This window comes from Lissotriton vulgaris, chromosome 4_1, assembly GCF_964263255.1.
Source record: "Lissotriton vulgaris chromosome 4_1, aLisVul1.2, whole genome shotgun sequence".
Lineage (NCBI taxonomy): Eukaryota > Metazoa > Chordata > Amphibia > Caudata > Salamandridae > Lissotriton > Lissotriton vulgaris.
Genome location: NC_141691.1, coordinates 600,439,824 through 600,454,152, shown reverse-complemented (window position 1 = coordinate 600,454,152; position 14,329 = coordinate 600,439,824). Strand labels below are relative to the sequence as shown.

At 44.6% G+C, this 14,329-nt stretch overlaps 1 protein-coding gene across 2 annotated transcripts in view; it reads right to left on the bottom strand.

The window, feature by feature from the left end:
* The window catches only part of SEPTIN7 (septin 7), a 508,515-nt gene extending 494,572 nt beyond the window's left edge, over positions 1-13,943 (bottom strand). For both annotated transcript variants that reach the window (XM_086964822.1, XM_086964825.1), the window contains exon 1: positions 13,882-13,943. The gene's annotated coding sequence lies outside the window, so the exon portion shown is untranslated. The remainder of the gene's footprint in view (positions 1-13,881) is intronic.
* Between the last annotated feature and the right edge of the window lie 386 nt (positions 13,944-14,329).

The window sequence follows — 14,329 nt, the reverse complement described above, 5'->3', positions numbered from 1 at the left end:
TTACATTTACTACAACGTCCATGTTCATCTCCCGTGTTTCCACAGGAGGAAGCCGACCGCCGGCATGAACCGGAAGTCCCACCCCCATACCTCGGAAGGGAAGAGCGCGAACCAATGAAAGGCGCAGAGGGGCAGAATACCGATGAGAGAGTAGACGCGAAAGAGGAGCAGGAGGGCGGCATACAGCGGAAGAAGAGACCGAAGACGCAGGACCCGGTTGGACCAGTGAAGAAGTGGGACCCGGTAGTGACCAAGAAGACGCAGGACCCGATTTGGAGGACATCGGAATGTCAGGAAGCCCGGAAGACGGAGAGGAAAACTGGTCGGAGGACTGGTGGTGTCCGGAGGAGGCTGGAAGACGGCCGTAACTCGGAGGAGAGTTCCGGCGGGGCCGGTGAGTGTAACTGGCTCGGGGTCACACAGAGGAAGGGGGAGGAGGAAGTCATAGTGGGAGGGTAGAGCACAAAGTGTTAGAAGACGGGTTCCAACTTGGAGAAGGAGCGGGTAAAGTATCAGGGGCATAGTGTACACCAGGGCACTTTGAAAGCTATGTCACCTAAAAACCGGTAATATACTCACTAGTAGCCGGTCTCTGCACGTATATGCACACTGTTTCCTCCCTTCCCTAGGCACCTAAAGTTCACCATCCCTGAATCCCTATTCCTGACTGATTACTAGGAGAGCTCGGTTCCATCCTGAATCTTACTGGGTAGTCACAACGGGGTGGTGAAGGGACAACCCCATATACTCGTAACAAACCCCATTCTGACGGTTCCCCTATTCTTTCTTTCATCCTTCTAGGAGCCTCCGGAAAGACCATCACGGTCCAGAAGAGCCAGAGGGCAAGAAAACACCTTTGCAAGCCTCAAGTTCCTCCAGCTCATCCCAGGAATCGTTAGAAGAAGAACAACCACCCTACTAACCATTTCCATCTCACCCTATTATCAATAAACCCATTTCTAAACCTTTATTGCAGCCTCCACGCCTGTTTATCAAGCCTGCGCTCCCACACGTGGCCACAGTGTATCATCTTGTACCCTTCGGGAGTGGCAGCGGTGTTGTCAGAGGTGATGTCAGAGTTCAGGGAGGGTTTAAGCAATGTTTTGGTGATGAAGGCAAAGATTGTGTAGAGAGTGGTGATGTTATCCCATATTTCTATTGCAGAGTGAGTGGGCGTGGAGCACGATACAACGGAGTCGTTGCAGTGTGTTCTTGTCGGCAAGAGTGGATCAGAATCTTTAGTAGGTTGTGTAACAGGATAAGAGACAGAGTCTGCAGATGAAGGGCCCTTTAGTGGATCGTGGGAAGGAGGAGATGCAGCTGTTTCGAAGTCTGGGGTCCAGGGGTCCTGGATGTAGTAGGCAGGCAAGCAGGGAATGTAGGCATGTGAGGAATCTTGAAGGAAAGGAGATGTTGATGACTTGAAGGACTTCATGCTCGAAGGAGGAGGAATTATGGAAGATTATAGTGGCTCAAATGTGGCAGGGACAAGTAGCGTGAGTGAGGGAAAATAGAGCTCCTAAGAGAGAATGGCCTTCACCAGTCAAGCATAGAAGTAGGCACAATGAATAAATCAATTACTAGTAATGGATTTATTCGGAATTAAACAGGTTTGTTAAAGCACCAGAGAAGCATTAGAAACATCAGATACAACCACCTATCAGTGTACACATGTGCCAACCACTAGCGGACCATATAAGGTCCCAGTGACCTCAGACAAGGTTTGCTGGCCAGGCAGTTGGAAGCTGCTTCTCCTGTTCAGAATCTCCTAGGAGACAGACAGGCTCAATACACACTTTGGACTGCTGCAGGTAAAGGCTTCACTAACTCGAAATCTAACAATACTGTTTGAATAGAACTTTACTCCCCCTGCTGGCCAAAAAACGAAGTGCTCGGGTCCCAGTAAATACAGTTTAAACAGCTCACAGAAGCAGACTCTGTTGCTGGGGGGGGGGGGGGGGGGGGTGTACACACTGGCTTGTGAACACAAAATGGTGGCTGGGGGTGCACTGTTTTAACACACAGGTCTTAGCACAGAGCAAAGGAGAAATTTGGAAAGCAAACAGATTTTGCACCAAGGAATGAGAGGGACTAACTACAGAGGTTGGACTGCTAATCCCACAATTCAACAGGTTAAATGCAAGCAATCATGGGCAGGGAAAACCACAAGTTTAAAACACAAAACAGGTGATAGGAGATCCAATCACAGGCAGGTCAAAACTGCAATTTTAAACTGTAACAACCACATGCAAAGACAGTAATCACAGAAAGGGAAAATCGTTTTTAAACAACTTTTGTTTTGGGAAGAGGCAGCACTAGTCTGTCTCTTTACCACTTCCTGGACTCTGCTCACTGCAATCTGGGGCACAGGTAGGCTGCAACTCACAAGATGGAGGAGAATGATTTGGAGTGCATCCAGCAAGGACTTAAGGGGCCTGGGCAGGTGTGAGAGGAGGGCTCAGACTTGCCTGGTAGCTGAATAGCCAATGGTCTGCTGGCCTGAGGGTGGGGGCTGGGTAGCTGTTTCGGATTCTCTCATCTTGGGTTTTCTGTTCTGGTCCTCGTTGATTTCACTGTAGAAATTGGACAAGGACACTCATTTTTAGGTCTTGCATATGCAGTGTGCATGCGCTGCTTAGGAGGACCTTTAGCCGTTGCTCTTCACTTTTTCAAGCACTGCACTTGTGCTTGTGGCGGCATCCACCCTGCAGAAGCGCGCAGCGGTGCGCCACGAGTGCAGTGCTTGAAAAAGTGAAGCCTGCTCTCCCAAGCGCGCGCCAACCTACTGCTGTAGCCTGCACATTTTTTTTTTCAGCGCGAGGCGCTTTGCTTTTAGCACTCCAAGGCAGCGCATATGTTTATTTCTTCACTCCATTCTCCTTTGTGTGCTGCTTCCACGTTCACACCTCAACCACTCTGTGCTCTCATTGTTGTTCTCTAACCCCCCCAGATCATCTGTTTTTCCACCCGTCTACATCCTACTCCGCTTTTTATCTATTTAATATCTACTCCCCTGTACCTCTGTTGCTTCAAACCCCATGTGGCATCCTGTTTTCATGGCCACTCCTTCCTCTGCTGCATTACAATGCTGGGTGCTTTTACAATGCCCTGGTCTATAGCGGCGACCGGCCAATCTAAAAGTATTCTTTTAAGACTTCCACCACGTTCCTTGATGCAACGTTACAAAGTAACACAGTGGCCATCAGAAAAGTGTTAGAAATGCTGTTTTCTATTATTTCTATGCTCCAAATAGGTCTGCCACATTTCATCATGCAACATCATAACAAGCGTCCTCACATTGCATCACCCAATGTAGCGCCCTTCTTGAGAATACATAAGAAAATCCAGAAAACAATGTTTTTTATATGTTCCAGACAACCGCCATGGTGTGTTGTCGCTTTGCAACAGGAGATCTGGGGGACAACTTGTAAGACTAGAAAACAATGTGTTTTATACTTTTAGCACAGCTGGTCTCCTTTGTTGAATTTGCCAATGACAGAACATTATAAAAGCATCTGGCAAAGGCACTAATCAGCGGCCACAAAGCTTTAACCTATTGGCTTTGTCAATGCTTGTTCTCTTTAGGCAACAGGCCCACCAGTGTGGAGTTCAGGGTTTGAGTTGGCAGATCAGGTCTGAGCTTGCTTACTCAAACAAGCATTGACAATCCCAATGGGTCTCGCCTTTGGGGCCTATTAGATTTGGCAGTTCATTCTGCTCGACTGTTCAGGATCGGGAGACACTGGCCAGCATCTTTGTAATAAACCAGCATGTGCAATGCAATAGGTCTCGCATTTAAGCATGATTGAGCTATTGGCATTGTAAATGGCAAAGCCTTTTTTATGATTTGGTTTTTAAAACAAAACAAAGGCATGGCCATTTACAATGCCAATAGTTTAAACTCTCGTAAATGTGAAACCTATTGCATATGCTTGTTACTTTTGCTTCCGATTCTCTTTCTATTGATCCTAGCATTAATCTTTGACATGCGTTTGACTTGTTAATGTGCATATAATATTGCCTCTACTGGACCTCTTTTCTACCTATGGAGTTCTGTATATTTTGGCTATTCTCACAGCTATTGCGGATGTCAGCATGCACTATTGGTTCTTTGAGCTTCAGTTTTTTGGCACGTCTGCTGAAATGTATGTAATAATGCATTGTGTTGAATGTATTGAGATACATTTCATGGTTTCCAGATTCCCATGAAGAAGGGCTATTGTTTTAAGCCCGAAATGCATTGGGATGAACACTTCCTTTACGCAAGAAGGTGGATTGCCTTGTTTACCCAATAAGCACACTTGACGAGCAACAGGAGGAGTTTGGTTTCTTCCCCTTGAAGATGGGATTACTATGAATATGGACATTTAACATAATCCTAAAATAGTTCAAGTTATTTTATTGTTGTAATAAGTGAGGATTACACTGCATTTACACTCGGAGTGATTTTTTTTGTAGTGCACAAGCAGGCCAGGACTTGGTCCTAGGTTTCTTTTTTTACTACTACTATGTTAGCATTTCCCAATTGTTTACCCCTCTCCGCCCTACACACAAGATCCTCACTGGCAATTTTTTGGTCAGTACTTAGTAAATCAATTCTAAATAGTTCATTACACTCGCTCAGATAATTCTCACCACATTGAAAGAAAGCATCTGGGCATTTAAAAGACTCGCTCTTTAGAAAGCAACATTAGCGGACTTGTAATTACACATCCATGACAAGACAATTAACCCACTAATTCATAGGTGAAGTGCCCACGGAGGTGCGCACTTTATATTTGGTGCTGGAAGCAGATCACTGGCTTGGTCAATGCTTTTCGATAAAAGAAAACCATAGGCTCCGTTGAAAATCTTCAGCCGTTCAGGTAGTGAGGGTTCTACAGCTCATTGTAGTACAGCCTAAGCCTCACCCTACCACAATCGTGGCACTCTGAAAAAATTAGAACAGACGAAAAGAGTACCCTTTCAAGCACGTCACGTTAAAACATCACTTTCCAGAAACAAAGGTTACTTTATCAGGCCAACAAATAATCGTTCCACTGCCCTAGGACAACGAGCTTAATGTTTTTCACGCCAAGGGCATCGCCTCAAAATAGGTTTTAGCCTTGGTGACAAGAGTGGGACAAGGAGTGAGCAGAAAAGCACACAAAATAAAGTATAATAAGGCGATTTAGAAGACGGGGTGGAATAGCCAGACACAGGATATATACATGGAGGGAAGTCTAACCACAGATTACTTCTCACATTTGTTTTCTCATACAAGGTTTTTTATATTATTCACAGAACAACTATTAATGTGCATGGTCAACTCGCGTTCATGTATCAAATGTGAGATATTACTTCAATAAAACAAAATTGTAACATTAAATTTAGTGCATTTCGCCCTAGAGGGTATCAACATTGCTGTACAACAGAGGGGACGCGGGCTAGACGGTGTTGGCCATGTATTGGTTTTTAACACTACCACGAACATTAAAACACCTCAAGCTCTCAAACCGGCACCAGTAAAAATAAAAACGAAATATGGAAAAAACGTTTGTTGTAGGGAAAAGCACATACACGAATAGTTTTAAATAAGCAGCATAAGATGCATATTAACTCATGGTCAGCCACTACATACAAAAACGTTATTCTTTTAACTGCAAGCTAACAGCAAGATGTTCTTAATTACAATGAGCTAAGAACATACATCTCCAATTTGAAGAGATGCGCTAGTGCACTTCACAGAAAGGCTTAAAACACTAGCAAGGCCAACATCCTTTAGATGCCAGTATAAACAAAAGCAAACATTCAGCCGCACAGAAGGATGGCATACAAAGGCAGATTGGTTTCTTAACAATGTAATGCATTTACGAAATACAGCAGGACAAACACATGATGCAAACATTTTAAGTGGAGTCTGATGCTGGAAACTGACAAGATTTGGCAGGACATGTAGGGCAGGGCTACAGTAAGTATATTATGAATTGTAATTTGTCAAACAGACATGAAAGTGAATTCTGTGGACTTCCCTTCACTCAAGATGGAAGCAGTGAGGCATGGGAAACATAATTGCTTGCTGTGGAGGTCAAAACCGATGACCGTCCCACCTTGAGCGCACTGACTGATAAGTGTGCACTCACCCTTAATCCATTCACTGATGTCGCTAAGATGCTCATGCTCTCACTTTTCCCTACATCGACCGCTACTCCCTCCTAGTCCTCACTCACTCCCACCTCCCCTGGGAAGGGTCTCTCCCTGCCAATGCACGACCACTTACCTACGCACAACTACGCTAGTGGTCCAATCACTTTATCAATCTCTCTCCACTGCCTGCACCACGGACCCTTCGGCCAGTACAATGGAGTCACTCAATAGTGATTCACACCCACACCCCGATGGCATAATTAATTGATTGTTGTAGCATTACAATGAATATGTTTGGACTGAACATGCTATGCCTAGTACACCTGAAATGTAGAGCTCCTTTTATTAGATCGTTATCCCCCCCCCCCATTTTCCTTTCTTTCCCAATACTTATTCTTCCCCTACTTTATAACAAGCATTTGCAATGCAATAGGTCTCGCATTATGAAAGTTTGAGCTATTGGTCTTGTAAATGACAATTTTTTTATTTATGTGTTGGTTTTGAAAATAGCGAAGTTATTAGCTGTCATTTACAATGCCAATAGTTTTAACTTTTGCAAATGTGACACCTATAGCATTTGTAATGCAATATGTGTTGTATTTACGTGACTTGGATGTATTGATATTACTAATAATGGCTTTTATTTTTTTTAAGTAATTAATACTTAAAAGTTATAGTAATTTATAATGGCAATAGCTTAAACATTTGTAAATAACTTTTGTGAGGATTATGTTCAGTGTATTTTATTGTGACGAAAATACAAGAACAGAAGTGAAATATTAACATCTTTTTGTGACATTTGTAATAAAGCTTGAAACATTGAGAGAACATATTTAAACCAGTTGTTGTTGAATGGTTGCACAGATTGATGCTGTGATGGCGCTGAGTGATGTGGTGGCGACGAGTGATGCTGTGGCGTTCAGTGATGCTGTGGCGTCAGGACTTTTAGGATGAAATCCTGTGGATCACAGTCTGAGCCGAAACTGACTCGTGCATCATTTAGCCTAGGAGGCTTATTCTTGCTTCTTGCTTTCTGTAATTTTACATTCATTGTGAGAATGGGGCTTCGTCACCACCCTCGAATCCCGAGCAGCGTTTTAAAAAAAAACCTCTCACATGAGTTGATACTGTTGCGGTTGGGTTCTCTCGAAATCCCCTAGATAACAACAGGGGCGTCTATTTCGTTTGGCAGCATCACAGCTTATTTACACACAGCAGTCGCCATAAACTTATCTGGATTAATTATAAATTGGTGGTCTACACACACCTTTATATGATACACCTAATCCAAACAATGTCGACCCAACTATGCTACTGGTGGTTTTTGCACAACAAATATCCAGGCTTGGTTGGCAGATACAATAAGACCTATTAACTAGTGTTCCTGTCCGTGATCAACAATGGTTCAAGTGATGGTAACTCCATGATTCTCATTATTGTACTCCACAATAATATTTGACATTATTCTAGCACAGGCAGCATACTCTCCTATTGCCTGCTTATAATTTTGGCGTTTCTGTATTTTTTCCTCACATGATGTTTAATTTAATATCTAGGGGCGATCTTCGAGGAGACACGGGGTCTCGAACCCTGTAGTCTCGTATTTCTACATGGCCCCTTTAAATTCTGTTACAGCACCCGAGGCAGGCCCAACGTCACCAACGTCTGCGCACGTCGGTCACGTGACTCGCTTCAGGGAAGATGTAAACAGCCTGGCTCCATTTCTAATTCACTTTTCGGGCAGACGGCAGTCCCTGAATGTAGGTGGTGGGCGGGGAGTCGCGAGCGTATAAGTGAGTACGAGCCCAGCGTTTTCATCTGTTGTTTTGCTACTGTTGGTGACAACAGTTTTACGGAGGTGTTTCTAACTGCCTACCTCCGTCCTGACTTATCCACAGAGGACGCGCGTGAATACTTCCCAATCCGTCCTGACCCAGGAAGTCGATGCTCTTCCCTTAATCTGTAAGTGCCTCCTCCCTGTTCGGCAAAGTTAACCTTGTTGTATTTACAAAGTTAACCCTGTTCGGCACAGTTAACCCTGCTGTATTTACATAGTCTGCCACTGGTGTTCCACCTCACTGAGGTCCTTATTAATTTCTTGTGAGTCTTCCAAATTGATATAACGGTTTCCTTACCCTACCCAGCTCTAATACAGGCTGGATACCAGCAAGGAGTTCCCAACCACCTAATTGGTGGAAACCTGTACATGCAGATATAATCACATTTGCTGCATCTCGGGGAACGCATGTTTCCACAGTCCTTGCTTGATAATTATTCTAAACAAGGCACCATTTATTTCCTCACTTAAAGAGTATTATGACCTTGTAACCACACGATGGGGTCCATGACACAGAGGTATTGTCGAGCCTTAGTGTTGTCGTATGACATGTGACTCATATGGATTACATGATTCACTGTTGTTTGTGTTTTAAGGGTCAGTTTGTTCTTTTTCTTCCCTCTACAGGTATCTTTTGGCTACTGTACTCCACAGTGTGCCGGCACGGGTAATGTCCGTGAGTAACTAACTTTTCACAACTCAATTTTTATATTTTTCACATTAAGTGCCTCACGGGAGGGTGTACCTTAGCGCGTACATACCACCGGAGTGCCATTTAGGTGTGGTCCTGACGAATGCTGCGGGATCCCGCTTTTTGACAGCAGAAACATGTTGACCAGATATTGCAATTAAGGACGCAGGTCTCCTAATATAGAACCATTGGTTGCCCGACTTTCACGTTTTTAACCTCAATACGGGTTGGCCCGCATTAAATATTTTGTTTGGGTTCTAAGCTTGTATTTTTTAACCTTGCACTCACTTATTTTGCACATTCATTTGAGTTTAATCACTAGTACACTCACCATCAACCTGCTCCGCTGTAACTCAGGCGTTGTAGCACGCTGGGGCGGCATTCGGCTACCCCAGCGGGGACCCAATGATGAAGCATGTCACCAACTAGTGGTGAGTGAGGGTCCTTCTAAACAAAAGGTTATTTGCCTTGCCTTGTTGGATTCAGTCATCCTTGTCCACAGGGTGGTCGCCTCCTGACTATTAGGACTGGACATGCTAAATCCTAGTTCTGCCTGATCCAGGTAGGGGTCCGGGAACAATCTGTCACTTTATTTTGCTTTAGTTTTTTGATGTTAAGTTACACATAAGCACTCCTTTGTTGTTTCTAATATAGCTCTTAGTTTAGCCCCAATAGTCTTGTCCTACTCATTCCTTGCAGAATGGAATAGGACGAGACCTAAAAATGTATGGTAAGAGAGTACTTATTCCATCCTGTGTCTCAGAATGTGTCCGGCGTACAAAGGCTGAAAATCCTATAAGTGACATGTATCCTCCTGCCCCACTCACATGTACTTGAGGCTGTATGGCTACACTTACATATTGGTGTATTATTAGTTATATGTGTTCCGGGATGAGCTCTCCACTGCTTACTGTTCATAACATATTTTATTACCAATAAAAATCTTTTTTTTTTTTTTAAATGTAAGCTGCGAGGCCTGGGGAGAAAAAAACCAAGCATTTGCAAAGCCAATAGGTCACCTATGCAAGATCTATTGGCTTTGCCAATATATGTTGTTATGTTGTACATCAGTGCAACTGCTGTTAAGCAAAGTTAAATGTTAAGAGTTAAAGGAGAGTGGAGTGTCGCAAAGTTGACTAGAGTGAAGTGGAGTGTTGTGGAGTGTTACGGAGTGGCGTAGAGCAAAGTGGAGTGGCATAGAGGGTGGTGAGTGGAATCGAATATTGAAGGGTAGAATGACTTAGAGCGGAGCAGATTGTAATGGAGTAGGGAAGGAGAGTGGAATGGCATTGAGCAAAAGCAGAGTGTTGGAGTGGCATACAGTGGAGCACAGTGGAGTAATGTGTTGTAGAATAAAAGTGGAGTAAAGTTATGTAGAGCGGAGTCATGTTGTAGAATGTCAAGGAGTGGAATAGAGTGTTGTACAGTGCAGTGTCAGAAGTTGTGCATAACAGATTAGAGTGGTGTAGAGTGTAGTGGGATAGAGTGCAGTAGAGTTGTGTAGAGTAGAGTGCAGTGGCGAAGAAAGCAGTGGTGCATAGTAGAGTGGGGTAGTGTGCACTGGCATTGAGCAGAGTGGTGCAGATTAGAAAAGGGGAAGAGTGAAGTGCTGTAGAGTGCAGCACTAGACAGATTAGAGTTGCAAAGAATGGATTGACCTAGAGGTGCACAGTAGAGTGGCATAGAGTACAATGGCAGAGGAGAGTCTGTGGCATAGAGTGCAATGTCATAGTAGAGCACAGCGGAGTAGAGTATTGGTTTTGAGTTAAGTGGCGTAGAGTGTATTGGCTTTGAGTACAGTGGCATAGATTATTTCAGAGTAGAGTGAAGAGGCATACAATGCAGTGCTGCAGAGTAGAGTGGCTTAAAGGGGATTGGCAGAGAGCGCAGTGGTGCACAATACTGTATTGTGAGGTAGAGTGGATTGGCATAGAGTGGTGTGGTGTGGTGCAGAGCGGTGTGGTGTGGTGTGGTGCAGAGCGGTGCAGTAGCACACTGCCATAACAGAAAAGACATCTTCAAATGAAATGATCATTACATTTCCCCAGACATACAATTTTACTGAGAAAAATATACAGCGCATAAAGGGTAATGTATGGAAATGTCATCACAGTGTTTAGATCATACTAAAATATGTTTCCAACACTTCAGAATTACCAAAAAATTCGCTTCATTTGTGCTTTCCATATTCTGAAAATCTGCAGTTATTTACATTTTGTTTTGTGCTAGGAAAAAAAAATAGTGTACAGAAGCCACAGTGGCGTAGCATTGGGGGGAGAGGGAGGGGAGTGAGTCCACCCCGGGTGGCACGTGGTTTTTTTTTAGGGGGGGGGGGGGGCTTCACCACCCCGCTCTTACATGCATTTGCCACAGGGGTGGCAAATGCCGAATAGGGAGCCAGCACGCCCCCTTCAGCCCGGCCGCGGGCAGCAAGGGCAGGGACCGCCACTGGGGGCAGAGTGCCTAGCTAAGCCACTGAGAAGCCAGACATTTGACCTCTGTCTTCGAATGCACAGCACATGTGACAAGACAAAGATTTACAGAAATCCAGTACTGGTGGAAGAATACAGTAACTAGTGCTTGGGCAAAGAAAAGGACGAACTCAAGCTGGGCAGTCTAAAAATAAAAATGGGGGGGGGGCGGGGGGGGGAAAGCATGCAAATGTGAGTTACGAACCGCAAAGCCATTGGTAAGCAATGGACGGAAAGCATTCCCAAGGAAGCTTTCCTAAGGTCCCCAAGATGTTGTTAGCAAACCAGACAGCTGCACGGTCTTGTAGGCTTTGACCTAAAAATATTGCTTTGGGTTAATAGTTGAATGAACTGGAAGAAATGGTAAAGGTTGTCCCACATATCAGGTGTGTCCTTTCTTGTAGGTCATAAATGCAATTTTCGGCCTCAATGGTTTAATGAAGTGATTACATATCCTGAGAAATTAACTTACTCAAATGAATACAGAGTAGAACAGAAATGTGCCACACTTTCTAGGTATAAGGTCGCATGGCACCTGTAGAGTGTGGAAAGTCCAATATGCCTAAATAATAGCCTTGCTGTTGCCTTTTTGTTTAGGAAGAGATAAAGACAAGACAAGTTTCTCCAAAAGACCGACTAAAGCTATATCTCGCAATAAATTAATTTTAAAAAATCCTGTAGTGATGATTAACAAAATGACTTGTTATTGATATACAGTGTTTGCCTATGTTTGGCCTTGTGTCGTTAATTGAAATTGTAAAAGTGTAGGGGACTTGGCAGACATCGGTTCAAGCAGCAGTGGCGTGATAAGTAAGACATTAGTGTGGAGTCTGTTGCTACCAAATACATTCTCCCTTGGACAAAATATTCAATAGATAGAGAAATTTTAAAATGACCGGTGCAAACGCAGGTAGAGCAAAGTTTGTTTTTCCTTTTTTGGCTTCTCTTTAGTTTACTTTAATATCACGGAACATGATTAGTAACAGTGTATAAAAAAGTATCCTTGTGTTAGGATTACACGATATACCCCAACTCATTAGAAAGTTTGCAAAATGACACTAACATTTATGATGTTTACAACATAACATTCAAGTAGGGGAGCAATTATTTAGTAGGCATTGTAGGCAGTAACATTGGAACAGAAATGCTACACAAAATAGTGGCAGTACATATCTCACTAATTGAAAGGGTGAGGTGGTTAGATCAACTACAGGAATAACTAATTGAGGGTGTAAACTCGAGATCTCATCCCGAAGTGCAATGCATTATATAGAAATCGCCATTTCTCTATTATGTAGCCTCTAACATGCCGCTGTCACCACTACGTGAACGAGGTCTGCTGTGCCCATCTTGCTGGAGGAAGTTGCTTGGTGACATCAGGCACCATTTTCTGCAACTCTACCACTCTGACATCTGGCGGAACAAGCTCCAATTGTTTGACACAGCAACAAGAGACCACATTCATTAAATTCTTACAAGTTCACATGTTTTCTTCATTCTCTGGATCCGAGGAGGGGCAGCAACAGCTTGCCACACCCGGGAGGCAGCGAAACGGTCCGTGTAGGACGAACTCTGACGCCCGGCCAGGCGCCTGCTGGCCCAGTTCACATTTGTCACACCTGGTACTAGCACATCCAGAAGCCCAGCCCTGGCCCCAGGCTCTTCTCACGCGGTCCCTCCCTCGGCTCAATTGCGATGCCGAAAAGGCTGCACCGTAGTTTGTTTGTTCCCCTAAAAAATGTACACACGCTGTGATTTAAACATGTTGAAAGGGGCGTAAATTGTATTGCACGCCGCAGGGGTTGTGACCCTGCCGGGAACCCTTCTCAAGACACATTCTTGTGTAGCATAAACAGAAACATCAAGAATAAACATGATTGGGAGTGGGCTGGAAACAACAATAGGGAGGTGGTGGTGCAAATGCATCCTGGGTTCGGTGTTCTGAGACATGGGGCGGTGCGCCATCATACATTTGATTTTAGTAGCCCCTCGCCAAGAAAATAAAGTTATGTTTCTGAAGTTATCAAAACGTTCACACTAAACCAATTATGGGACTGAAAATACAAAGCTCACATGGTCAAACGACCATACCTTTCAATACAGTAAATACAATGAGTAACATATGACCTTCCAATATGATAGAAAATGAGATACAATACGTGAGCTGCTCTACACACCCAAACACAACAGTAACTATCCGCGTCACGAGGCCCATCACAAACATGTTCTAAATAAAAAATGTCATCGTTCACTTATTTTGACAGGAGTTTAATCATTAACTATAACATTTGCGCTCGTTTTGTTTTTAAACATTAATTAAAATTAAGAGTACACTTATGGAAATGCACTGTGTCAAGATTCAAAGGTGACGCGCAGGACGTTCGAACTGACATTTACATTTACATATCACGACTTTTCAAATGGGGTTCAGTCTGGTATGCAAGGAATCCCCTAATATCGAGGCGGCCTCATGCACAGATCCTCCTCGCCTCCACCCAATCCACAGGATATGAGAAGAGCAGCTGCACAGATGTGAAAAGAGGGGGGGTTCAGATTCCACAACGAACCAAATTGGAAACAACTCCATGCACCGTTGCGTATTTAAAGTTCGTTTCCCCCACAGACTTGTAAATTAAGTCTCCCTTCAAGAAATGCCAACTCCGGTGGGGTACAGGGGCAATGCCTGCCCGGAGTATGGGGACTTTGGAGCAGATGTCTCTGTTGCTACTGCCGCCTCCGCGGCGGGAGACACTCACCCATGGTGGATGCCGCTGCGAAGCCAATACGCTGCCGTTAAAACGCTCACGCCGCCCGCCCTGACTGCTCGGATTCACCGTCTACGACCGACAACCCGACGCCCCGCCCAACCCTCCAGACAATTTAGGACATAGATCCGCCCCAGCAGACGGACTCCACCCTCCACCCAGCATGCAGGGCCTGCCTCCTCCGACCAGCTGGCGGCCCCCATGGCCCATCAACCAAGGGCAGGTACCGCCCCTCCGGGGACCAATACCCAAGCTCCGCCCCAAAGTTCTGAGCCAGCCCCTCAACCTCAGACACTCCCGTCCTACCCACACAGCACTTTGACTCCTAGACCAATCATTTTCATCTCGAAACATCCCAGACCCCGCCTCCTGAAGAGAGCGGCATCAGTAACAGTCCTCTTTCTATCGCCCCTCAACGACCGGCTGTTTCTGTCCCACC